Source organism: Myiozetetes cayanensis, unplaced genomic scaffold, assembly GCF_022539395.1.
Source record: "Myiozetetes cayanensis isolate MyiCay16 unplaced genomic scaffold, myiCay2020 scf36, whole genome shotgun sequence".
Taxonomy (NCBI): Eukaryota; Metazoa; Chordata; class Aves; order Passeriformes; family Tyrannidae; genus Myiozetetes; species Myiozetetes cayanensis.
Genome location: NW_026087588.1, coordinates 903602 through 928318, shown reverse-complemented (window position 1 = coordinate 928318; position 24717 = coordinate 903602). Strand labels below are relative to the sequence as shown.

General features: G+C 49.7%; 2 long non-coding RNA genes across 5 annotated transcripts in view; both read right to left on the bottom strand.

The window, feature by feature from the left end:
* Positions 1-24717, bottom strand: part of LOC126646621 (uncharacterized) — a 95521-nt gene that overhangs the window by 4220 nt on the left and 66584 nt on the right. The window contains exons 4-5 of one of the 4 annotated variants that reach the window (XR_007630338.1): positions 19316-19423; positions 13751-14321 (exon numbers count right to left, since the gene is read on the bottom strand). The exons of 1 other annotated variant lie outside the window; for it this stretch is intronic. This is a non-coding gene — a long non-coding RNA (uncharacterized LOC126646621). Of the gene's footprint in view, positions 1-13750; positions 14322-19315; positions 19424-20934; positions 21680-24717 lie in introns of those variants that run through there. 2 more of the 4 variants (XR_007630337.1, XR_007630342.1) reach the window with 2 other exon arrangements.
* LOC126646626 (uncharacterized) lies at positions 19446-20503 on the bottom strand. The gene is made up of 3 exons (XR_007630348.1): positions 20472-20503; positions 19804-19904; positions 19446-19638 (listed from the first exon to the last, which is right to left on the bottom strand). It is a non-coding gene; the product is annotated as an uncharacterized LOC126646626 (long non-coding RNA).

The following is a 24717-nucleotide window of genomic DNA, read 5'->3' as shown; positions in this document are numbered from 1 at the left end:
TTTCCCCGTGCCAGGCTTTTTTCAGGGAAAAAAAGACAGTTTTGAGCAAGAAGATGGGGTTTGTAACTTCAAAGCTGGACTGGAGAGCTGGGCCTTCAAAGGAGGGAGCAAGTCCAGGGTGATTGAATTTAATTGGGATCATATGAGGGTGTAGGGATGGATGGGAGAGCTCAGAGTGCACGTGATTCAAAACCATCCTGCACACAGTGGTCTCAAACCTGGCCCCTCTGAGCCCATTTAATGCCATTATATCCACTAAATATCATAAAACCATCAAGGTTGAAAAAGACTTCCAAGGTCAGCAAGTCCAACCCTCAAACCTGTGTACAAATGTCTGTTTATATACACATGCACAAGGTACATATACAAATATAAATATATATATACACACATACAGATTATTCCTGGGTAACAAAATGAAAGCTTGGAGGAGGCAGGAACACCACTATTTATTATTTATGGACTGCACACTGTGACAAGCCACACACAGGCCTAAAAGGCTGCTCAGCCTCTCCCCTATGGGGTTTAAAAGCTTACTCTGACACAGGCAAACTGGTTGGAGAGCCCTGAGGGCTGGAGGGGACTGGCCAAGGCTGCAGGAAGGGGATGAGGCTTTGGCACTCCCAAAATTCCAGCTGTTCCCCAGCAATCAGCGTAAGGCAGCATCACCTTGGAGTCCTGCTCCTGCATTCCCAGAGCTGCTGTTGTAGGACACCAGGAGGGTGACAGGGACTCAGAGGAGGAGGACACATCCCCACCCCAGGGTCACTCTCCTGTGGAAAACAGGTCCCCTCACCCCAACCAGGAGCCCCCCACCCCCCATGGCAGCTCTTTCTGGTGTACTAGTATTTGAAGCTGCCTGGTGTCAGGTGAGTGCCTACCTGTCTCTGTCTGTTTGCCCCTGCTGAGAAGATTCATTACTTTCATGGATTTGGGTAATTTTTCCAAGTGCTTTCAGTTACAAACAATAACACTCCCTTCACTCTCAGCTCCGGAGCGAGGAGAGGGGTTGGGGGAAGCCCCAGTCCCCTCAGAGGGGATTTGTCCAAAGGACAACTCCCTTATCCCCCAGCTTGGTGTGAGCAGCTCTCCAGGTGCCAGAAGGCAAAGCCCTGCGGGGCAGGGGTAATTCCCAGCATCACAGGATGCGCTGAGTTGGAAGGGATCCACAAGGGTCACCAAGTCCAACCCTTCGCCCTGCACAGGCCCACATGCCACATCACACCATGTGCCTGAGGGTATCATCCAAATCTGGGCAGTTTCCCTGCTGGAAAGAGCAAGGCCATAGGTGTGAACCGGCTGCTGAGGCTCAAAAATTCAATTCATCCCTTGGTTTCTTCAACTGCAGCGCAGCAAACAGGCCTAGTGTCAGGAGAAAGGGCAGGGAGAGGGCTGAGGTGTCACAGGGAAGGAGGCATGTGGGGATGTGGGGGATGTGCCTGTGCTGGTGGGTTGTGGACACTGCCGGGTGTTTCCATAGGAGTCCTCCAGAGGGAAAGATTCCATCCTGAGTGGGTGATCATCTCTGCTGTGACTGCAGGGGCTCCCAAGGAATCAGTTTGGCCAGGCAGGCTCAATCACTGTTGGTGACAGAGGGCCAGGATTTATGACTGCAGGATCACAGGCAAGGGAGGGCTTTGGAAACCCCTTATTTGTGGAGATACTGGAGCCAGGCAGCAGGAATGCTCTGGTCCTCTGGTACCCATGCCAGGTGACAGGAGTGGGAACAGGGACAGGAATAGGGACAGGGAGAGTAGCCAAGGCTGCCCGTGATGATGAAACCAAGGTCAAGACATACAGTGAGGTCTACAGAGCTCTGGCTGAGGTCATTTAAATGGCATTTTTCTTCCATAAATGTTCCATGGTTCTCTGGAGAGGTGGAGGGGAAGGGACTGGAAAGGGGCTTCCTGCAGCTGAGCCAAGAGCAAGCACATTCCTCATGCTCAGGCCATGCCTGCAGTTCTGGCTGAGATCCTTGGCCGGCTTTCCAGGTAATGGGGTTCCTGTGATGAAAACAGGCTACTCTGATGGCCAGAACAGTCATGCAGCTTTGGCTTCCACCTTCCCAATCCCCTAGGCCTGCAATAAGACTTCCTGCGAATGCTGGAAGGACCCAGTGCTGCGGTGGCCTGATGGTAGAGCCATCTCCTGGCAGAGCTGACCTGGAACCCAAACAGAGCCCCAGAGCTCTGCCAGGCTGCCCATGAGCTCTTGGCCACTGGGGAGGGGTGGTCTCAGCTCTCATGGAATCATTAAAGTTGGGAAAGTCCTCTGAGGTCACTGATTCTGATCATTAACCCAGCACTGCCACCACTTAATCCACCACTAAGCCAAGTCCATAAGCAGCTCCTCTCCAATTCTATGTGCCTTCCCTGGCCACAATCCCAAGACAAGGGGTCACTATCTGCCTGAAATCAGCCCATGGGGAGCAGGAGGTGAGTGATGTGAGGCAGGAGGCTGAAGGAGAAGAAAACCCTAAAAGCTCTGCTGAAGCAAAACCCCACAGACCCAGTGGTGGGTACTGGGCCCCACCTTCGTGACAGAGTCTCCATTGTGAAGAGTCTCCATCTCCACAGGGTCTGTGTGATGCACTCTGAATTTATTTAACTTTTAACCTAAAGGTTATTTAACCTTTCCTGAGCCATCTGCCTGGGCATTTGCATCCAGATGATGGCACAAAAAGAGAAACATCCCAGGAACCAAAGCTGCTCAGGTTCCAGAGCATCAGCAAGAAGTTCATTCAGTTTGTACAAAGAGACAGAAGGGAGGCAGAAGGGTTTGCTTGGGCCTCACCCTTCAGGAAATCAAAAGCAAGAACTAAGGAGAGTGGGAAGGACAGGCACTAACAGCCTGGATTTATCCAGCTTTAGGAGAAAAATCTCTCCTGCTGACATCCATATGAAAGAGCAGAGAAGCGTTTGAGTTTCCCCAGGGGATGGTCTCAACTGGCACATGAAGAAAACCCATTTTTGCTCCTTGGGGGACTGAGCAGGGCCTTGATCTACAGCTCGGGCTCCCAGAGAGCAAATGAAACACTTTCTCTTTTAGTCCACATCCCTAAAGGACTTACCATCCTGAAAAATGGGAGCAGCTCCCTCGAAGGGAGATTACAGTGCAATTCCCAGGGAAACCCCAGGTCTGGTGGATGGTCCTGGCATGGACATGGTGCCCAAAGCTGCTCCTGCCTCCAGGAACCTTCTCCAGCAAGGGTGGGAAAGGAAGGGGAAGGGGAAGGGGAAGGGGAAGGGGAAGAGGGAAGGGGAAGGGGAAGGGGAAGGGGAAGGAAGGGGAAGGGGAAGGAAGGGAAGGGAAGGAAGGGAAGGGAAGGGGAAGGGAAGGAGAGGGAAGGGGAAGGGGAAGGGGAAGGAAGGAAGGGGAAGGGGGAAGGGAAGGGAAGGGAAGGAAGGGAAGGGAAGGAAGGGAAGGAAGGAAGGGAAGGGAAGGGAAGGGAAGGGAAGGGAAGGGAAGGAAGGGAAGGGAAGGGAAGGGAAGGGAAGGGAAGGGAAGGGAAGGGAAGGGAAGGATTTAGGGGGATGGGAGGGAGGAAGAGAAGGAGAAAGGGAGGAGGAACAGGAGAGGGAAGGGCAAAGGGAAGAGGAAAGAGGAAGAGGGAAATGGGAAGAGGAAAGAGGAAGAGGGAAAGGGGAAGGAGAAGGGAAAAAGAAAGGGAAGGGGAAGGGAAATGGGAAGGGGAAATAGGAAAGGTAAATGGGAAGGGAAATGGGAAGGGACAGGAGAAGAGGAAAGGAGAAGGGAAGGGGAAAAGGGAAGGAGAAAGAGATGGAGAAAGGAGAAGGAGAAGGAGAAGGAGAAAAGGAGAAGGAGCTCCTTGGAGAGCAAGGAGCAGACAGTGGCTTTCTCTGCCACTGAGAGTTTTGTGTGTTTTGCCTCCTGCACAAATCTCCTCCGTGCCCCTGAAGGCCTCCTGACTCTGCCAGCAGCAACTGAGAAGCTGAGAAAACGTGGCAGGGAACTCTTCAACAAGGGGCTTTGGGGTTTGTGGTTTTTGGAGCTGCAAGTGAAGAGTTTCACTTTCCTCTGGGGCAAAGGGAGGCATGGCCTGGCCAAAATAAATAAGATTTTGAGTTTCCTTCCTCAGATGGAAGAAATGGAAGTGTTTGAAAGAAATCTCAAACTTAACAACTCCAACCTCTTTTAACCCACTCTTTTGACCTCCAGCAGCACTGGTGCCAAGTGTCAGGTTTTTTCCCTCTGCCCTGCATAGCCACTTGCTGGGATAAAATCCCTCAGTGGAAGGTTGGGTTTACATCACTTTATTCCCAGAAGCCAAGAAAAGCAGTGAGCCCATCATGCCCAGTCCCTTCATGAAATAGGAGAGTCTGAAGGCTCCGCTCCTAAAATTCCCAGGGCAGGGATTTGGCAGGAATTGAGCCCAGGGAACAGGGTGTTATCATGACTTGAGGCCGACATTTTTTGCCCTTGAAGATTTCTGGGAAAGGAATAATGGATTGGCTAATTATTGTTATTATTTAAGAGACAAGAGTGAAAATTGAAAAGAAAACCTGCTTCCCACACCCAACAATAGCAGATATTTGTCATCTCTGTCAGCTTTTCAGACCTGTGCAATTTCATAGGTTTCATAAACCCTCGTTAATTTTCTTGTTTGGGAGGATTTGCTTTTTTAATGAAATCTATTTACACCAGCGACTGCTGGAAAATCATTCATTAGCGGACAAGAACTATTGATTATTTTCCTCCAACTACTCAGCCATGTTCTAGCCAATTACTGTAACCAATAAATAAAGAAATATCAACCTTGCATTCCTGCCACTATCTCCAGCAGAACTTTATTCCCCTGGATAACAGGTGGCGTGGCAGCCCTGGGGAAATGCCGTGCTGGAGAAACCTCTTTTCACATTTATGTCACATTGCCATCGTCTGAAAGCTGCTGGAGAGCAGGTAAGACCCCAGAAAGAGAAGGTTTCTAGTTAGAGCTTTAATATATTTACTAAAGAAAATATTTACTGGGCACACAGTGGGAATTGTTGAAGGAACAGCGCCAGGTTTGAGGAAACACCCGATCTTAAACTCTTATTTTATTATGCAAATATTTGGCCTGATTTGCACAAGTCCTAAATTCTGCAGAGAGAGATTCTCCTTAGCTGCAGTAAGAAATCTAGGTTGTTCATTGTCCCCAAAAACAACCCATGGAAAGCTCAAGTTTAAGCTCAACACCTCAGTTTAGAAAAGAAAACCTTCAGCAACTTGAATCTGTCCAGGAGTTTGGACTTGCGGCTTTGCTGGTGCTCAGCCTAATAGGGAAATGTTTTATTTAAATATTATATTACAATAGGAGCTGTGGCTTTCCAGCTTTGGCCATTCACACACATTTTAATGGGCTTGGGGGAAAAAAAAAAGAGAAATCTGTCTCCAGGTTTTTGACAGAGTTGTAATTAAAGAGGATTTTTCATAGAGAACATCTGTTTCTCCTGACAGATATATTCTTGTTGGGAGAAAAAGAAGTGCCTAAAAAAATAGTTTGTCAGTCTGAGCTTTTTATAGGTTTTCATCCAAGAATATTTATCTTGAGGCTTTTTTTTCTGACAAAGGAAAAAAAAAAAGAAGTTGATGTTTCCTGGAAAGGGAATTATTGTGATCAAGGCAGAGATTCAGCAAACACTGCCAGGGTGGTGGCAGCCCCAGGTCTTTGCTGAGCTCCCTCTGCCTTTTCCAGAGCTCATAAAGTGGGAGAAAGGAAGCTCTTGCCGTTCCCAGCCACCATGTCAGCAAATCAAATAATTCCTACACCATAAAAGAAAAATCAGAGAGGAAGATGAATGGTTGGGTGAAGGGGTCACGCTATCACAGACACGTGCATGCAAATATATAAATATATATAAATAAATATATGGGGGTTTTCATGTCTTTCCAAGCACTGAAAGTTCCCCCTCAATAATTTCCCTGTAGTCCTCGTTAATTCCTTAAGATTTTCCCCACCTCTTTTCAAAGCCTGAAGTTCAAAGCCTCAAAAAGGAGCTGCCTCGGCACTTTCTTCTCCTCTCCTTTTAAACTTCTTCAGCAAAGAACCAAGCCTATTAACTCCTTCTTCCTTTTATTTTCCCCACTCCTTGAAGGGTAAAGGGATGTGGGGCTCTGCCAAGGCTGCCAGATGCCAAGCCCCGGAGAATTTCCCTCTCCCCCACAGAGTTTCCCTCTCCCTGTGCTGAGGAAAATGCCCAGTTTATTGGTGGCCGTGTCCACATGGACATGCCAGACATCCTTAAATCCTTTCCCTGCTCCTGGAGGGCTCTGGTGGGGACTGACCACCCTGTCTTGCCCAGGAGGAGCAGGAAAAGCCCCAGCACAGGTCCCTCTGCAGCTCCCAGTGCTCCCCAGCAGCTCCCAGTGCCCACTCCTGGCAGCCAGGAGGGACATCCCTTTCCCAGGGGCATCAGGGAGGGGATTGTCCTGCTCTGCTCTGCCCTGGGTCAGCCTCACCTCAATATTGGGGCATTTTGGGGGGACACAATGGAAGAGAGAGATTGAGCCATCGGAGAGTGTCCAAAGGAGGGAATGAAGTTGGGAAAGGGCCTTGAGGGAATGACGTGTGAGGACACTGAGGGCACTTGGTGTGTTCAGCTGGAGAAGAGGAGACTGAGGGAAGACCTCACTGCAGTCACAACTTCCTGGGCAGGGCAAGAGGAGGGGTAGGACTGAGCTCTGCTCTGGGGGGACCAGGGACAGCACCCAGGGAATGGCTGGAGCTGTGCCAGGGCAGGCTCAGGTTGGATCTCAGGAAAAGGTTCTTCCCCCAGAGGGTGGTTGGCTCCAAACAGGCTCCCCAGGGCAGTGGGCACAGCCCCAAGGCTACCAGAGCTCCAGGAGGGTTTGGATGATCCCCTGGGGCACAGGGTGTGACTCTTGGGGATGGGATGGTCCTTGTGGGTCCCTCCCAACTCAACACAGTCTGTGATTCTCTGAGTCTCTGAGTCTCAGCCTCTCCACACAGACACAATAATTAACCACAGGATGGTAGGAAACGACTTCCCCTCAGAAATCCCCTGGGGATGTGGATTTCTTGGTGTCTCAGTGACTTGATCACTACATCACCCCGGGGCATTAATGCAAACTGCAGCCAGTAATTATCCCAGGCATTAAAGTTCTGTAATTGTACGTCCTCTGTGTGTGTGTTTATAGTGCAGCAGCAATCTTGGAGCTGTTATGGTGCTTATTCCTCCCTGGCACCGTGTGGCTGTGAAAAGGCGAAGGGAAGCCACATAAAACATAAAATAAAATCCAAATATATAAAGGTCAGGGTAGTAAATATAAAAATAAGCATCACATCCCTTTAAATATTTATCATTAGTGACATTTTCATTACAGGAGGGCTGGGACTTACTGGCTGTGGAGCAAACGTGGGTAGGGCAGGCCCGAAATCTTGGCTCAAGGCCATGAGGGAAGTGAAAAAAGGCTTTGAAATGGGGTGAAAATACATTAGAAATGGGATGAAATTACGTTTAAAATGGGTATGTGTGGGTTAGAAACATTGCTATGCTGCCTTTGAAGCAGCTTTAGGTTAGAGGGAGTTCACTGAAGGTGCTCCCTGAAGTAACTCTGGGGCACATGGATATCCCATAGGGAACAGGGATTTGGAACTGGAAATTGGGCACATCCTTTCTCCTGTCCCTTACCTGCTCACCACTCCCTTCACACAGTGAGGACCTGTCCTAAAAAGGAAATAAGAACCTGAAGGGCTTTTGTAATTGTGAGAACAAAGCCATGACTGTAACAAAGATGTGCCAGAAGGAGAGAAATAGGATTGAAGAAAAAGCAGGTGATGTTCAATTCCATTTAAAATGCACACCATAAACACCCTCCTTAGATGTGAAGGGAAAAGATTCACTGTGGAGAAAAGCCCTTCCTGGGAGTGTATCACCCACCAGCACAGAGCAAACCCTGTTCCTACACCACCCTCAGCTCCAATGATGGAAAACCACCAGTCCCAGCTGAGACAGAACCCCCTGGATGAGAAACACTCCCTTTCAGGAGGGCTCTGGAGAAGGGTTTATTATTTTTAAACCACTTGTCTAAGTGCCGATTCATCAATGCACTTAATCTGTTCCTCCCATCCGTGCCTTAATTATAACATTTTCTTTTTAATGAAGTGAAGCAGGAAAATGGGAAGGTAATTGTGGCACTGCTGATGGAGGGTTTCCTTTAGAGTTTTACAGCTTGGGATGACATGAGGCGTGGAGGATTTCTCTGCAGCAAAGGGCTGCCTCCCCCAGAGGAGGAACAACTCCACAGTCAAGGTGGGTCTCTGTTGCTTCTTCCCTATTGGGAAGAGCAGGTCTGGGTGCTGGAGAGAGCAGGATGTGGGGCAGGAAGAAAAGCAAAAGCTTTGGGTGTATATGAATGTATTCATCCATAGATATTCTCTCTGACACCATTCGTGGCTTCCCAGGGTAAAACCAGGCTCCTCTGGCAAGGGACGTGCATTTTGTAGCTCGTTTTCCTGGACAAATCCCAAGTATTGATTGTATGCACACTCCCAGCTCTCCCTCTGGTCTCCTGGAAGTGGGAGGAGTGATGGAAACAGAAAAGCACTCGCACAGGGCTCCTTTCCAAGCCAGCCCTGAAGCCCCCAGATCGTTCTCCTCTGCAGTGACTCCTCAGCACTTTCTTCCCCTCCCTGGTCCAAGCTGTCCTGCAGCTCCTGTCCTCCCACTCCTGTCCCACACATCCTACCCCTTGCTGTGGGGTCCAGGAACCAGGGCACCATCCAAACCTTCAATATCTTCAGAGGAAAATCCCAGGGAGAGGTTTGGGTGGTGTTGGTCTGCACTGGGGTGCTGGAACCCACCAGCAGTGCTTTGTTCTGCCACCGGGCCCCCAGGACAGCTGGCCAGCAGCATTCCTTTGGTGTTTCCTTCTCCAGTCTCGTGTCATGGTGCCCTGGCCATAGATCCAGCTTTTCCTGCAGTCCATGCTCAAGGAACAACAGTGAACTTCTTCCAGGACTGATTTTTGTCTCCTCTGAAGCTCTGCCAGCAGCAAACGAGGCAGGAAGAGCCTCACATGGCTGCAGACCATGCATTTCCATGCCCTTCTCTCCCTCTGTGCCCTTCTTCTTGGCTCTGACACCTCTGTCTTTCTGTCCTCCTCTCTGGGGGGCCTCTGTGGAGGATTCAGAGAATAATTGATCTTTTGAGTGTTCAGAGCTGGCCCTTTGAGCAGAAGCTATTAATGTTCCTCCCTGCATTGTCCATGGCCCAGGGGGAGTCCTGACCTTGTGCAGCCCATTCTGCACCTACAGAAACATTCAGGAACTCAACCAGGAGGCACGGTTGCATCCCAAACCACCATCCCACAAGGGAAGGGGGGATGTTGCTGTATTGACACACCTGGGGGCATCTGAAGCCAACACACCTATCTGACAGGAAAGGGGGATGTGGTGCCCCCCCACTCACCCCAGGCAGGGCTGGATGGTGCCCAAGGCTGGGAGGATTGAGGATGAGCCTGAGATGTGCCCAAGGTTTCATGGTGCAGCCACATCCTTGATCCTTTGGATCAAGGCATAGAGGGAAGGGAAGAACATGGAAACACCTGAATGGAAGAGACCCACTGGCCTGGATGTCATCAGAGTCCCCTCACTTCATCCTCCATGGAGCTGGGGAAGGGACTGGAGCAGCAGGAGCGGCTGAGGAGCTGGGGGGGCTCAACCTGGAGAAAAGGAGGCTCAGGGGCGACCTTCTGGATCTACAACTCCCTGACAGGAGTGGGGAGCTGGGGGGGTCGGGCTCTGCTCCCAGGGAACAAGGGACAGGAGGAGAGGAAAACTCAAGAAGATCAGACTGGGTTTTAGGGAAAATTTCTTCACTGAAAGGGTTGTCCAGCTTGAAACAGGCCTGTTCCAGGGCAGTGTTGGAGTCACCACCCCTGGAAGTGTTCAAAAGGTGTGTGGATGTGGCACTTGGGGACATGGTGTGGTGGTGAACACAGTGGTGCTGAGTTAATGGTCAGACTGCAGGATCTTAGAGAGCTTTTTCAACCTTAATGTTTCTGTGGTTCTTTGATTCTGTAGGAACTTCTCTCTGTTTTGATTGTGGCTCAGGCCAGAGAGGGGTGCCAGGGGCAGCAGAGGTGCCCTCACCATGCACTGACCAACCTACACTTGCAAAACACCACTGGTAAAAGGTTTTTGTGCCTCCTGGCTCTGAGGGCCACAGTTCTTTTGAGTCTGATCGGTGGCAGGAACTGGTGCTGAGGCCCTGGCCCAGGTTGCCCACAGAAGCTGTGACTACCCCTGGATCCCTGGAAGTGTTCCAGGCCAGGTTGATGGGGCTTGGAGCAACCTGGGCTAGTGGAATCTGTCCCTGCCCATGGCAGGGGGAGGAATGAGATGATCTTTAAGGTCCCTTCCAACCCAAAGCAGTCTGTGATCCTATGAAAAACCTTAGGAGCTGAGTGGTGCCTCCAGAGATGTTCCTGTAGGAAGGTTTCCCATTCCTGGGGCTCTGAGTTGGCAGTGATAAGGAAAAGGTTAACCCTGCCTTGCACTGAGCTGCACACACAACTCCTGCCTCCCTTCCAGCCCTATTTTTCTTGTATTCTTGTAATCACTTTTACACCATTGCTGCAGGATGGTCATCACCTCACCTCCTGCCAGGCTGCCTCCTTTCCTACCCACTGCCACGCTACCCAAGGTAGTCAGGCCTGGAAATTTGCTTTTTTGGGAGATTTGTTCCTCAAAAAGTAAAAATAAAGATATTTTGGCCTGGAAACTTCAAGTGTGATTTAGTACCTTGCCCACAGCAAAGTGTTGCCCCTGGAGAGGTTGGGGCATCTTCCGTTATTAACAGCAGGATCTGCACATGCAGTGAGTGTGTGTGGCAGGGATGTGCAGCAGCAGGCACAGCTCAGGGCCTGGCTCTGGAATTGGAATAATTATGTTGGGGCCCTGAGAACTGTTCCAAGCACTGTTGGTCTTCCCCTGTTTCCTGCACTGGTGTGACATCTGTGGCAGTGCCCCTGGGGAGTTACACAAGGGGAATTGCTGAAGACACACGGAGGGAAGTGAGCTGGGGAACTGCTACAGGCACATCTGGGCAAGTTTGGGGATGATTTCCCAAAGGCCCAGCCTGCAGGATGAGCCTCTGTGCCCTTCCCTGTGGTGCCTTTCCTGGTGACCTGCTCTTCCTCAGGGGTGTTCCCATGTCCCCAACACCACTGGAGACCAGTGGGTCACCTCACCTGCTGCCTCCCGGTTCATCACTGCTTTCCTGCCTTTCTCCTCATGCCCCCCATGTTCCCACTGTCCTTCAACTTGCTTTCCTTTCCCTTCCTGGGAAAACAGCGATAGTTCACAGTAGCACCTCTGCCTTCCCCATGCCCCCTCCTCATCCCACAGTCCCAGTCCCTCCATCCCCTTCTTTCCACAGCCTCATTCCCAGTGTTATTTTCAGCTCCACCTTCTCCTCCCCCCCCTCAGTAAAATGTCTTAACAAGCTCAACCCTTGCTTTGTATTAAATCAAAGCCTGAACAGTATGTGAGGGCTCAGGAAAACATGATTTAAATGGTGCCGTGCCCATTCACATCAGATTAAGTCTATGGAGGTAATTTACTGCATATAGAAACGGGGAGGCAGAGGGCAGCTCATTAGTGCCTGGGATTATTATTATTATTGTACTAAAACAGAACATCTTTTTCATTTTATTTCTATTCCTGGCCAATGCAAATTGGAGGCACAAATAAGGAAGCCCTCCCATCCCAGCCCTCATGGGTCACTGTTGACTTCAGGAGGGGGGGAAAAAAGAAAAGACAGGGAAGAAAAACTGTGGAACGAGAACACACCAAGAGTCTAAAACCTCACAGAGGCAACAATTTAAAGGATTTCAAAGGCTGTTTTCATAAGCCTTTTGGGACTCAAATGTAGCATATTGATTAAACTTCGGAAGCAGCTAAAAGCAGCTTCAACATGGCTAATTAATACAGTGATGCCCCGATGCCCCTTCTCCTTGTTTTACCAAGCTCCAGCCTGTCAAATCAATTCATATTCCCAGCCCTGATGAAAGCACAAACCCTGTTTATCATTTGATAAACTGGTCGATGCATTGACTCCCTCGACATAATGAAGTGACCTGTCCTGTGGAGTTCAATGTGGGATCCTGCAGATGCTTTTGGGGTGACCCAAGACAAGCAAATCCTGTGAAGCCCCTTGTTTGGACTCTCTAATCGGAGCAAGGGGGTTTGTGGTTTGAGGCAGCCTTTGATGTTCAATCAGTTGTCTGCAGACCCTGGGACAATGACAATTCAAGGGGAGAGCTCTGTGTTTCCTCTCTGTTTGGATGGAGCTGCCTGGGCTTGCAGGACACCCTACTGGCCTTTAGGATGCGGAATTGTCGAGGTGTCTTGTGCAGGGCCAGGAGTTGGACTTGCTGATCCCTTGGGTCCCTTCCAGCTCAGGATACTCTGGGATTCTGTGGTTCTTCACACACACCCCATTAACTCTTCTACACAGGCAGAATCATTTTCCCACTCTCCCACCTGCTCAGTGGGGCTCTGGTGGGTGATGCCTCTCACCATACATCAGTTCAGGACTTCCTCAGTGCTGCCATAGCCAGGACTGTAATAGAATAATGTCATGTGAGACAAAATTTTCTAAAAAGGGGCTTTTGGTCTCCCAAGCCTCCTTACACTGAAGGTTAAACTTGGTTTCAGGTTCCTCTCTTTTGATATTCCTCATTTGAACCAACTCTGAAGAGGTCAGGGACCTCCACAAGACCTTCTGGAAGGTCTTTAAGGCAGTCCTATATTTATGCACATTTGTTTTTTAGGACTAAGGAGCCAGATTTGAACCTTCTGGCTCATTGGAGAAGGTGAACTACTGGGAAGCAAGTGGGACAAGGCAGACCAGGCAGATCATCTGGATGCTGTGCTGACCAGGGTGACACCAGGCCCTGGGCTGTCTTGGTAGCTCCCAGGGTGAGCTGGAGGTTTGATAATTTATGGCTTTCAAAAGTCAGGCAAAACAATGTTGGTGCACACACACATATTTTCCTTCAGATGAAACATCACCTCTGCTTTAGAGCAAGTTTTTGACACCCCCCTAACAAACTGCCATGAGATGTTTGCTGAATTTTAATTCTATGTGCCTCATAAAAAAGAGATAAAAAAACTGAAGAAAAGGGGGAAAACAGTTGAATGAAATAATTTCAGCAACATCTGCTGCCTTTCTGAGATATTTCACCAAAAGCCTGTGAAGATCAAATATTTTCCTCTAATTAGAGCGTTTGCCTTACGAGCAGCTCCCCTGTAATGCAAAAATATCTCAACACCTCCCTCGCTCCCCAAAGAGCCTCCTGGGGCCTTCACTGCTAGCACAAACACACCACCTTTGAGGTGTCCTGGCTGCAAACACATGGCCCTCCCAGGAGGGACAAGGTTGGTCCCTGCTTCTGTTCCTCCCTTTGTCAGATCATGATCTCCAATCCACCACTTGGTTTTGGAATTGTTAAGAATGGAGAAGCCTTCTGAGATCGAGTCCAACCATTCACTCAGCACTGCCAAGGCCACCCATGTCCCCAGGTGCCCCCCCCTCCCCCAACGTACTTTGAACACTTCCAAGGGTGGTGACTCCACCATTCACAGAATCTCAGAATGGTTTGGGTTGGAAGGGACCTTAAATCCCATCCAGTTCCAACCCCCTGCCAAGGACAGGGATGCCTTCCACTGCTCCAAACCCATCCAACCTGGCCTTGATCACTCCCAGGGGTGGTGCAGCCACCTTTGAAAGAGCACTTCAAACGCCCACCCTTGGGTCCTACTAGGAAGGATTTCCTCCATAAGCTGTGCTGCTGGGGGTGATGTGTTGGTGACATGGCAGTGTCACCTCGAAGTAGCCAAATCCTACCTCAGAACCCTGAGGAGCAACCTGGCCTGTTGGGAAGGTCTGTGGGGTGGGGCAATTTTGAGGGAACCAGCCCAGCCTCTGTTCCCCAGGACAAAGATACACCCAGGGTGGGGAGGAGCTTTGCCTGGCATGGGATTGGATTCTCCCTCTGTGCTTCCCTCCCTTGTTTTTCCCTACAACGAACCTTATGGGAAAGAAGAGCCTGAAAACCAATTTATTTTGTTATATCTGAGGGGAAAAAAAAAGCCACAAACCCCCAGTTTTTAGCCTTTGTGAAATCAACATGTTGCAGGAGAGAGAAGGATCGCTCCTTCTTTGGCCTCTGGGTTAAGGCAACTAATTCAGCTCTGATCCACATGGAAATTCGCAGTCCATTCCCACGGCCAGGGAAGGTAGGGAAGAGCTCCAACACGATCCCAATTGTCCGTGGATGATTTATGAGGCACACTGGAAAGAGTAAAGGAAACCTGGGTTGTTAGCTCTGATATTTAGAGATGATAAACAACACGAAAGGGAGATTTTTTTTTAATGCCTCTACACAAATGCAAGAGCAGCAGCGTGCGCTTGAGTCAGATGAGATATCAGGAGGGAAATCTTTACTCCAAAGGTAAGAGGCACTGGAAGAGCTTGCCCAGAGAAGCTGTGGCTGCTCCATCCCTGGAATTTTCCAAGACCAGGTTGGACAGGGCTTAGAGCAATCACGAAATTAAGAATAGGAAAGTTTTGGCTTAATAATAGGGGAAAAGTTCCTGGCAGAGAAGTCTGTTATGACAAGATTTACACTACAAATTGAGTTCCCAAAGGAAGGGCTCCAAACCCTGTTCCCTCATCCGCTGAAAGCCAGGATGGCATGTGCTGTCCCTCAGAGGTCAACTCTGATCCTCCCACAGCAGGTGAGCAAAGTGCCCGTTCATTCCCCACATTTTCCAAGCTCTCCCTTAGAATCATGATATCCCAGAATGGTTTGGGTTGGAAGGGACCTTAAAGATCATCCCATTCCATCCCCTGCCATGGGCAGGGACACTTTCCACTAGCCCAAGTTGCTCCAAGCCCTGTCCAACCTGGCCTTGGACATTCCAGGGATGCAGGGGCAGCCACAACCTCTCTGCTCTAGCAGGAGCTGCCATGGACCTACCCGGTGCCTTGCAAGAGCAGGAGGGTGTAAATCCACCTTCCTCCCTTTTCCATGGGGAAAGAGAACATTTTCCTCTCTGTTTTTTCCTGCCGACCCCCAGACGGACAGTCATTTCCTAGTCCCTCTGGGAGGTACAGCAGGACCACACAAACCAGGACTATTTTACCTGTGTTTAGTCCTTCACTTGTAATTAATTCCTAAACCACAGCAACTCTTTAAAAAGCACAGAATATCCAGCACAACAGGATCCCAAACCCAGGAGAGCAAGGGGACCCTAAATCCCAGCAAGCCCAGGAGAGGAAGGACAGCCCCAAAGACCCGGGCAAACACAAAGCTGCCTTAATTAGCGTGCCTGCTGCTAATTAGCTGATCACTAAATGCCTTCCCACAGCCCCTGTGATTCATAATTTTGGTGCTTGTAACAGTCTGGAGCCAAAAGGAGTTCATTTACTTCCCCCACACTCTCCAGTCATCCTTAATCACCACATCTGCAAAGGTCAAGTGTGTCCCTCATTAGCCTCCAGAGCCGTGTTTTCATGGCGATCTGGAGTCCCTGAGATCAAAGGGATCAAAAGTAGAGCATGAAGGGAGCGGAAGACCCATCAACAACTCCAGCCCCACAGATTTATTGGCAGCACGGGGCCTTCAGGGTGCTGGGGCAGCCAAAACCATCCCAGTGGCCAACAGGACAACTGAGGAGGTTCACTGGGGGCCCAGCTGGTGGCTGGGGAAGCCAGAGGGCAACTGAGGAGACAGTTCAGAGGCACTTGGGAATCATTCCCACCAAGGATGGAGTAACAATTTTGCCGAAAAAATTGACCAGCCCCAGAAAATAATTTTTTCTTTTCCATTTGAAATGGTGCCTTCATGGGAACAGTTTCCCTTTGCCATATCCTGTCTGACAAATCAACCTGCTGCTTGCTGGACCTTTCCTGGTGCTGTTTCTCCCCATCCCTTGAGGAAAACCGTATTGGGAGGGAGGACGATGAGCCTTCCACCAGCACAGCACAGCAGAGGGAAGGGGCAGGATGCTCTGGGGTCTGGATAACCCCATTCTCAAGCTGTAGGATGCAGATGATGATGTTTAAGATCCCTTCTAGACTATTTTTTTTCCATGATCCTCTAAATATTCAAGTTCTCAGCCCCCTTTTCCAGCAGACCAGAGATGACTCAGCCTACTGGTGCATTAAAACAGCTCCTTTTCCACCCCAAAATCCTGCCAAGGGCAGGTAGGGGCTCTCCATGCTGGAAGGGTTTATTTGAGGACCCTTTTCTAATTAATATGCACAGGTTTGATTATTATCTCACCTGCTGTGACTTGCAAGCCCCATCCATTAAAAAATCCCCTCAATTTTCAAATGAATCCAAGGCCCACTTTGGAGCCGGGAGTTGTACATTAGTCAGGCTCATTTGCCTGTGAACATGAAAGTCCCTTCCTATTTATCTCCTCATTTGAACTACATAAATAGCTCACAGCAAAACTCCTCATCTTTCCAACACTATTCCAGCCTTTGGAAAAAAAAAAAAAAAGAAAAAAAGAAAAATTAGTGGTATGTAATTATTTTCCGCGGCAGATACCAAAATGATAATTTCTTAAACAATTACTTTGAAATATTAACAATTGTTCCCTAAATTTCCAATTTAATCCCTGATATGAATTATAGTTTGTCAGATCTGTGCTTCTGAAACATTTGTTCCTTGAAGAGAACATAAAAAAATCCCAGTGTGACCTTTTGCCCCAGCGCCCCCCGAGCATAGCCAAATGCCTCTGCTCTTGTTTTATCAACACAAATAATTAAAACACAGGAGAGTGTTTGGGATTTATACAGTTGTTTTTGGCATCTTATTCATATTTATTTGATCTGTGAGATATCATTTTAATTAAAAGCTCCGCTCTCTCTTCCTCCCTGCTCTGCCCAGAGCATAAATTATTTGTAACGGCCTCACCGCCAGCACCAAGACACTATGGGATGCTGATGGTGGGATCCCACTGGGAAGGGACCTGGGGGGCCATGGGCAGGGCCCTGACTGCCTCAGCTGCCCTTGGGAAGGGCAAAACACTGCAGGGTAATGTCTGGGTCCATCCTTAGGGTCCTAACCCTAATCCATCAGAACCCAGGGACTCGAAGAAACCCCTTGGCAGCATTTTCCCCTTGAAATAGAAAGGTGTTTAACCCTAAACCTGCCTCAGCTGCCCTTGGGAAGGGTAAAATCCTTGGGATAATGGCTGTCTCCAGCAGAACTCAGGAAAACCTCTTGGCAGCTCTTTTCCCCTTGAAATAAAAAGGTATTTTCTTCCACATGAGGGTTAAATCTGATTAAAAACCTCTCTCTGTTGGGGTTTGGGGCAAGGGTTGGGATTATCCACACACACTCCCATCAACAGGAACTGCCTGGGTGGATCAATGGAATGCACTCAGGACCCCAGTCAGCAGCTGGGAAGTCTCTTGTTGAAGCACAGTTACTACAAAGACCTTTTCATCTCATTTTTCTCTTCTCTCCCTTTGCTCCCCATCACACAACCTTTCCTTGCTCCTCTTCTCTTCACTGGGCTTCAGATGCAACTCAGAGCAGTGGGTTAAAAATAAAAAAATTTTAAAAAAATTTAAAAAAAGGATTTTTTTTTTAATTATTCCCTTTAAAGTCTGAGGGCTAAATCTAGAGGAGACTTCTCACTGAATACAACCCTTATCAAAGCCAGCCTGAAGCCTCTGGAGTTCAGCTGGAGCTTTCCCAGGCCTGGCTAGCTGGCGTTTGCACTGGGTAAAGAGCTACTGCCAGAATCACAGAGCCCCAGAATGGTTTGGTTTGGAAGGGACCTTAAAACTCATCTCATTCCACCCCCTGCCACGGGCAGGGACACCTTCCACTAGCCCAGGTTGCTCCAAGCCCTGTCCAACATGTCCTTAGACACTTCCAGGGATGCAGAGGCAGCCACAGCTTCTCTGGGTAACCTGTGCCAGGGCCTCACCACCCTCACAGCCAAAAATTCCTTCCCGATATCCCATCTAACCCTGCCCTCTGGCAGTGGGAAACCATTCTCCCTTGTCCTCTCACTCCAGGTCCTTGGAAATAGTCTCTCTCCATCTTTCTTGTAGCTCCTTCAGGCCCTGCAAGGCCACAATCAGGACAACTCAAAACTTCTCCTCTCCCAGCTGATCAATCCCAACTCTCCAGCCTTTCCTCCCAGCAGAGCTGCTCCATCCCTCTGATCCTCTTGGGGCCTCCTCTGGACTCTCTCCAGCAGCTCCATGTCCTTGCTGTGCTGTTCCCCAGGGCTGGAGGCAGCTCTGCAGGGGGGTCTCCCCTGAGGGGGCAGAGGGGCACAATCCCCCCCTGCCCTGCTGCCCACGCTGGGGGATCAGCCCAGGGCACGGGGGGTTCTGGGCTGGGCCATGTCCAGCCTCTGTCCCACCAGCACCCGCAGGGCCTTCTCCCAGGGCTGCTCCATCTGTTCATCCCCAGCCTGGACTGATGGCAGGGATGCCCCGACCCAGGTGCAGCACCAGCCCTTGGCCCTGTTGAACCTCAGGAGATTCCCAAGGGAATTCTGGAGCCTGTCCAGCTCCCTCTGGATCCCATCATTTCAAGGTAACGGGGTCTCCCAATTTGCAGACCTGAGCCTTACATCCCAAGGGCCTCAGCATTACTGGTCCTAATTAGGCTTCTCTGGGACTTCTGGTGGTTTAAATGCAGCTCCCAGTTGTTGTTTTTAAGTTAAATTACCCTTTTTTAACACCTATATTGTTAAGAAACTGCAAGTCAGTAATTGGGCTGGGCCCCCATCCCTTCCTTCTCCAAGGCTTCTCTGACAACTCTGTGGCCACTTCATTCCCTGGTCTCCATTCACAGGGACTCCGATTTCCACAAATGAGGCAAAAATTCCTGCCCAGCACGGGTCACCCAATTAAATCCTGGCACCTCGAATTCTATATGAGCCTTTCCAGCCGTGCAAATGGAGCACCTGAAGCATTTCCATAAGTATTTATGAGTGACCACAAGAAGATCAACCCGAGCCGACAGTTGAAAGCGAGGAGTGGTTTGAGCTAAAATTAGCCACCCTGCCCATTGGTCAGAGGGCTTTGTGCCAGGAGAACAGCTGCCCTTGCCCTTTGGGGAGCTTCTTAGGGTTTATTTTTTCACACGAGGAGCTGGAGGTTGGATGCCACTGGTTTAAAGTGCAGGAAGAGGCTGGTGAGCAACTACAGGATTAGCTGGACATGGACATGGTAAAGGAGGTTAGAGGGACCATGGGAGGTATCAGGGCCATGGGGCACCTGTTGGGGGTTTGGGGAGATTTTCTTACCCCTCAAAGGCAGCATCAGTTGGGGCAGAGGTGGCCCTTGGGTCACTGCCAAGCTCTGTGGTGTTCCCTTGCAGCTCCAGGATGGTGCCATGGCAGATGCAGTGTCTTCTTCCAAAGTCCACGTGCCCCCAGTGCAGAACAAAATGGGAGAACGAAAAAAAAAAAAAAAACAAACCAGTAAAACAATCCCCTCAGGGTTAAATTAATGGGGCTCTCTAAGGCAAAAATTCCAACCCTGAATAAAGTGGTGACCTTTTGAACTGCCCATGGAAGCTGAGGAGGGATACACACATGTGTCCATGATGCTTTCACTGCTTCCCAGCCTGGATCAAGGCCCATTGGAATAAAAAGAGGGGGAAAAATCGAATTAAATCCTTCTCATATTGTCTCTGAAGTAATTTCTTTAGGAGATGCACAGACAGGATTAGGGTGAGGAGCAGGGGAGTCACACAGAAGATGCCTCTGCTCCCCACACGGTCTGGAGATACCTGTTCAGCCTGGAGAAGAAAAGGTTGTGTGGAGACCTCACAGCACCTTCCAGGATCTGAAGGGCCCAAAGGGGAGCTGGAGAGGGACTGTTCATCAGGAACTGGGGTGACAGGAAAGGGAATAAAGGGTTCAAACAGAAAGAGGGGAAATTTAGGTTAAATATATGGAAGAAATGGTTCCCCATGAGGGTGGTGAGGCCCTGGCACAGGTTGTCTAGAGAAGCTGTGGCTTGTCCTTGGATCCCTGAAAGTGTCCAAGGCCAGGTTGGATGGACCTTGGAACAACCTGGGATAGTGGAACTGGTGCCTTCCAACCCAAACCATTCCATGATATTCTATAAGGGAATGAATGCCCCTGTAAGGTACTGTGGGCATTCCCTTCCCTCCTCACAGCTCTCCCATGGGAAGCAGCAGCCCATCCTGGACCAGGCTCAGCCACACCACCTTGCACACACATGTGCACAACCCTGAGCTCTCCTTGGAGGCAAAAGGCAACACACCCTCAGACCAGCCACCCTCCCCAGATGAGCTGTTTCATCACACACCAAGCCCAGAGGGGTATTTCTCCTTGGTGAATTTTTTCCACCTCGGTTTACATTTACATTTATTCTGTTTATTTTCCGTGTTTCTTCACCCACCTCCCTTTTCCCCCTTTCCCCCTTTCTCACCAGCCCCAGCCTCCAGATCTCTCCAAATTTCCACAAGGAAAGGAACCGCTTTCAAGCAGGACTAAAACAAACAAGGTCATTGGAAAAGATAAAAAATAATGAGTTCCTTTCCACAGGACTCCTTGCTCATCTCCCCCTCCCCTTCCCCCCCTTTCATCTCACTCCAGAAAAAAAGAAAAATAAATCTTGACTAATCCCCTTGGAGCTCTGCCTCCAGATCCACCTGCAAGGCTCGGCGCAGCCACGCTGCAAACCGCACAGTGGCCTCAGAAGCCATGAAAATCAATTTATTGCCCATTCCTCCAAACCTCCCCCTTCCCCCCACCCCGGGGGCATCACACCCCACCCCCCTGGGCAGGCTGAGAACACTCGCTGCCCTCCCATGTGCTGTTTTCTCCATGTCTATTTTATTTTTTTCCAAGACTTAGGGATTTGGAAATGGATGAAAAGTCTCCAAGCTGGGGTTTAAATAGTTGATTAAAGAGCAGGCAGCAGAGTAGGAGAAAGTAGGAGGAAGCTCTTGAGGCATGAAGATGCTTTTGGCCAACCTGTGCTTGGTGGTTCCAGCAAGATCAGCCCCCCCAGGGCTTGGTCACATCCTTTCTCCAGGGGCTTAAAATCCCACCAAAAAATTCACAAAACTCATATTTATTTCTTTTTTTTTTTTTTTAATCAGAAAACAAATTTGTTCCTCCATTTGTGAGACCAGAATGAAAAAGTTTTCAAAGTTAAACTTTTTTGCAAAAGGAATATTATTCCAGCTAATATTCTGAAATGACATTTCGGGCTGCAATTGAATAAAACATTTCATGTGATCTAAAATTAATCAGGGTGGGAAGGAGAAGGGTTTATTTTGGGAGGAAGAAAAAAAATATCAAAGGGTCTGTACTTTGCATTGATCCAAACCATTCCTTATTTGCATTTTTTGGTGCAGGATTGGGCAGTGAGCTGAGAAGTTTCTCATTTGCCCAGCTCTAATTGGAAGCCCTGAACCGGTGAATTCTTTCCATTTGCAGATGCAAAGCACGAGGAATCTCAATGGGAAGAGTTTGGCCCTGCTCCTGCACCCACTGGATTGGCTGGATTGCTGATTTTAGGCCTGAGATGACATGTGGGGTGGGCAGGAGGGAAGCAGATCAAAGAAAAGCCGTGGCATCGTCTTACCCTCTTCAAGGGGATCGAAGGGCTCCTCCTTCTCATCAGATTTCCTAAATCAAATCCAAATATCCACTTTAATCACTAATGCCACATCATGTTTTCCCTAAATCATGTATTAGTGTTAGCAATGGAGTTTGGAAACAGCTCTGGAATGGCTGGTCCAGCCCAACTCTGTGGTCTTGGGGATATCTGCAGGTGTGTTGAACCCCCAGAAAGAGGAAGTGGTTGGACATTCTTAGCTCTGGACTAACAATGTCAGTGCTGGTCTCCTGAAATATATTTTAAATAAAATCATAGAATCCCAGGATGGTTTGGTTTAGAAGGGACCTTAAAAATCATCTCATTCCACTGCCTGCCACAGGCAGGGACACCTTCCACTAGCCCAGGTTGCTCCAAGCCCTGTCCAACCTGGCCTTGGACAGTTCCAGGGATCCAGGGGCAGCCACAGCTTCTCTGGGCAACCTGTGCCAGGGCCTTGCTGCCCTCACAGGGAAGGATTTCTTCCCAATATTCCATCTAAATAGGATAAAGAAAAGTCCCTGTTGGCAGCCCCGCTGGTTTGGTCACTGTTGTGCCAGCACTGCCAGGCTGGGCAGTTGTCCAGCAAGCACAGGCTTAGGTACACCAGCAACTGGCCCAAGCTTGGGTGGACCAGCCAACCTGAGACAATCCTGAGCTCAGTTGTGGTGGTTGGCCACATCCAAAGGAGAGTCCCTGCCCTGCAGAACCGGTGGTGTCACATCTCCAGCTGGACACCAAGACAGCCCCCTGACACCAACTGCCCCAAGCTCCTCCAAGCTAGCCCAGACTGCGAAGATCCTCCTCTACCTCCTGGATGCCCCCAGTTCCCACCTGGCCATGGGCTCTGCAGCATCACCTGCCCTGGGGGTGGGGAAGGCAGGTTGTCCCCTTGTTCCCCCAGGAGGGGCTGGTGGAGGGGAGGGCTGTGTGCTGCTCCCAGCCCAACAACAGCACAGCCTGAGCTGAAAACCACCCCGGAGAGCAAAGAACAGGGAACCCAAAAAGCTGTCAATGAAAATTGCTCTAAGAACACTGCAGAGAGGGGGGAGGAGAAGGAGGGGGGCAGAGAGCAGCTCCACAGCTGTTGTCTTTCATGTCCTTTAAAGCCCTCGTTATGTCAGGGTTTTAATTAAAATATTTCTTAAGAGGCTGCTGGGATTTCCTTGCTCCTCGTCCTTGATGGAGGTGAGGAGCATCGGGAGCATCCCAGGGCTGGGGGAGGGATGGGGAGGCAGACCCACAATGCTGAGCCCCCCCAGCCACGTGTGGAAGGCACAGGATCCCCCCTGCCCCAGCATCCCATGCACAGGAGAAGGGGGGATGCAGGAATAAAACCTGGATCAAGCCGATCAAGCCCCTTAACACGGAGCACAAATAGCTCCGGATTCCCATGTTCGTGCCTTCCTTGGGCTCAGTTTTACTGGTTGTTGCTCTCTACCAGCCCCTGACTTAAAGTTGTGCTGGTGGGTGAGCAGCCTGTCCACACCTGGAAATGTAGATCTGTGTAAAACTCATTCTTGCTCCTGGTAAAATGTGCCCTGAAAGCCTCGCCTACAAAGAAATGCTGGGCTTTTAATCCCAGCCGGCCTGAATTTTCTGCACATTTGTAAAATAAATGATCTTTCGGGGCTTAGCCAAAGCAGTTATTAATGTTTTCACAGCAGAAGAGATAGGCATTGCAATTTCAGGACCTGCTGGTGATGAATAATGAACACTTAAAAAAAAAAAAAAAGGATAAAAAAAATCAGCGTTTGTTTATAGAAGACAAGAGTCACACCCAACACTTAAAAGCACTGTTTGACCCCCAAAAAGCTGCTCAGTGAGGAGGAAACCTTATTACAGTCTCCCTCCCTTGCCCTGGCTGTGGGACTGGATGGAGTGAGGGGCTGTGCTGGTGCTAAGTGGGAAAATGATGGCACTGAGATAAGCAGGGTTCAGCTCCACGCCGGGGCTTTGCACAATATCACGGTTCATTATAGAGGGACGCAGACACCCTGGCTGAATCCTAACCTAATGAAAGTCTTATTTTCCAGAGTAACAGTTCATTACTGGACTTGCTGTGCAGTCTAAACCCCTAAGGTGGAAAGAAGAAAAAACCAACTACTCTGGGCTGCTGGATGCACAGTGAAACCCTGGCAGGCTTGGACATTTGCAATTTGGCCGCATCTCACTGGGCAGGAGGGAAGATGCTGCTTGCTCGGAATCAAAAGGGGGTTTTAGGACTCGGGGGGGGGGGGGGGGTGGTGGTGTTTTAGGATATGGGTGTGGTGAAACACAAGCACCACTGCCCAGCCCGCTGCTCACCCAAGGGTGGGGTGTCCTCTCCCTGGTGTCCATGAGGTGGGAGCTTGGAAGCTGAATTTAAACCCATTTCGAAATGGGACAAGATGAGCTGGGAGAGCTGCTGAGCCCTGGGTTCCTGAGCATTCTACACCTTTGTCTCCCTATGGGGATCTCAGCTTAGCAGGCTGTCCTGGAGACAATGCCTGGGAGCAGGATGAGGGCAAGGATTAGAATCAGAGAATCCTAAAATGGTTTGGGTTGCAAGGGAACTTAAAGACCATGTTGTTCCACCCCCCTGCCATGGGCAGGGACACCTTCCACTAGCCCAGGTTCCTCCTACCTGGCCTTGGACACTTCCAGGGATGGGGCAGCCACAGCTTCTCTGGGCAAACCTGTGCCAGGGCCTCCCCACTCTCATAGCCAACATCTTCCCAATATTTAATCTAAACCTCCTCTCTTTCAGCTCAAAGCCACTCCCCCTCATCCTACCAAGGGGCTCTGTCCTGTTACTGAGGAGACTTTCCAAATCTAAATATGAAGGAAAGGGAAGGAGGAGCTTTCCCTCCCCCCATCCTGTAGAGTCACATCCCTCACACTCCCCAGGACAACCATCACAGACTGCAGCCCATGGCCAACCTGCCAGGAGCCTGCAGAGGCACGGCTGCTAAAACAAAGCTGCTCAGCCTTGCTTCCAGCAGTAAAAGAAGGCAAAATATTGTCATCTGTGCCTTTTTCTCCCCTCATCTGTTCATAAATAGAAGGGAAAAATAGCAAGACAGCCAAG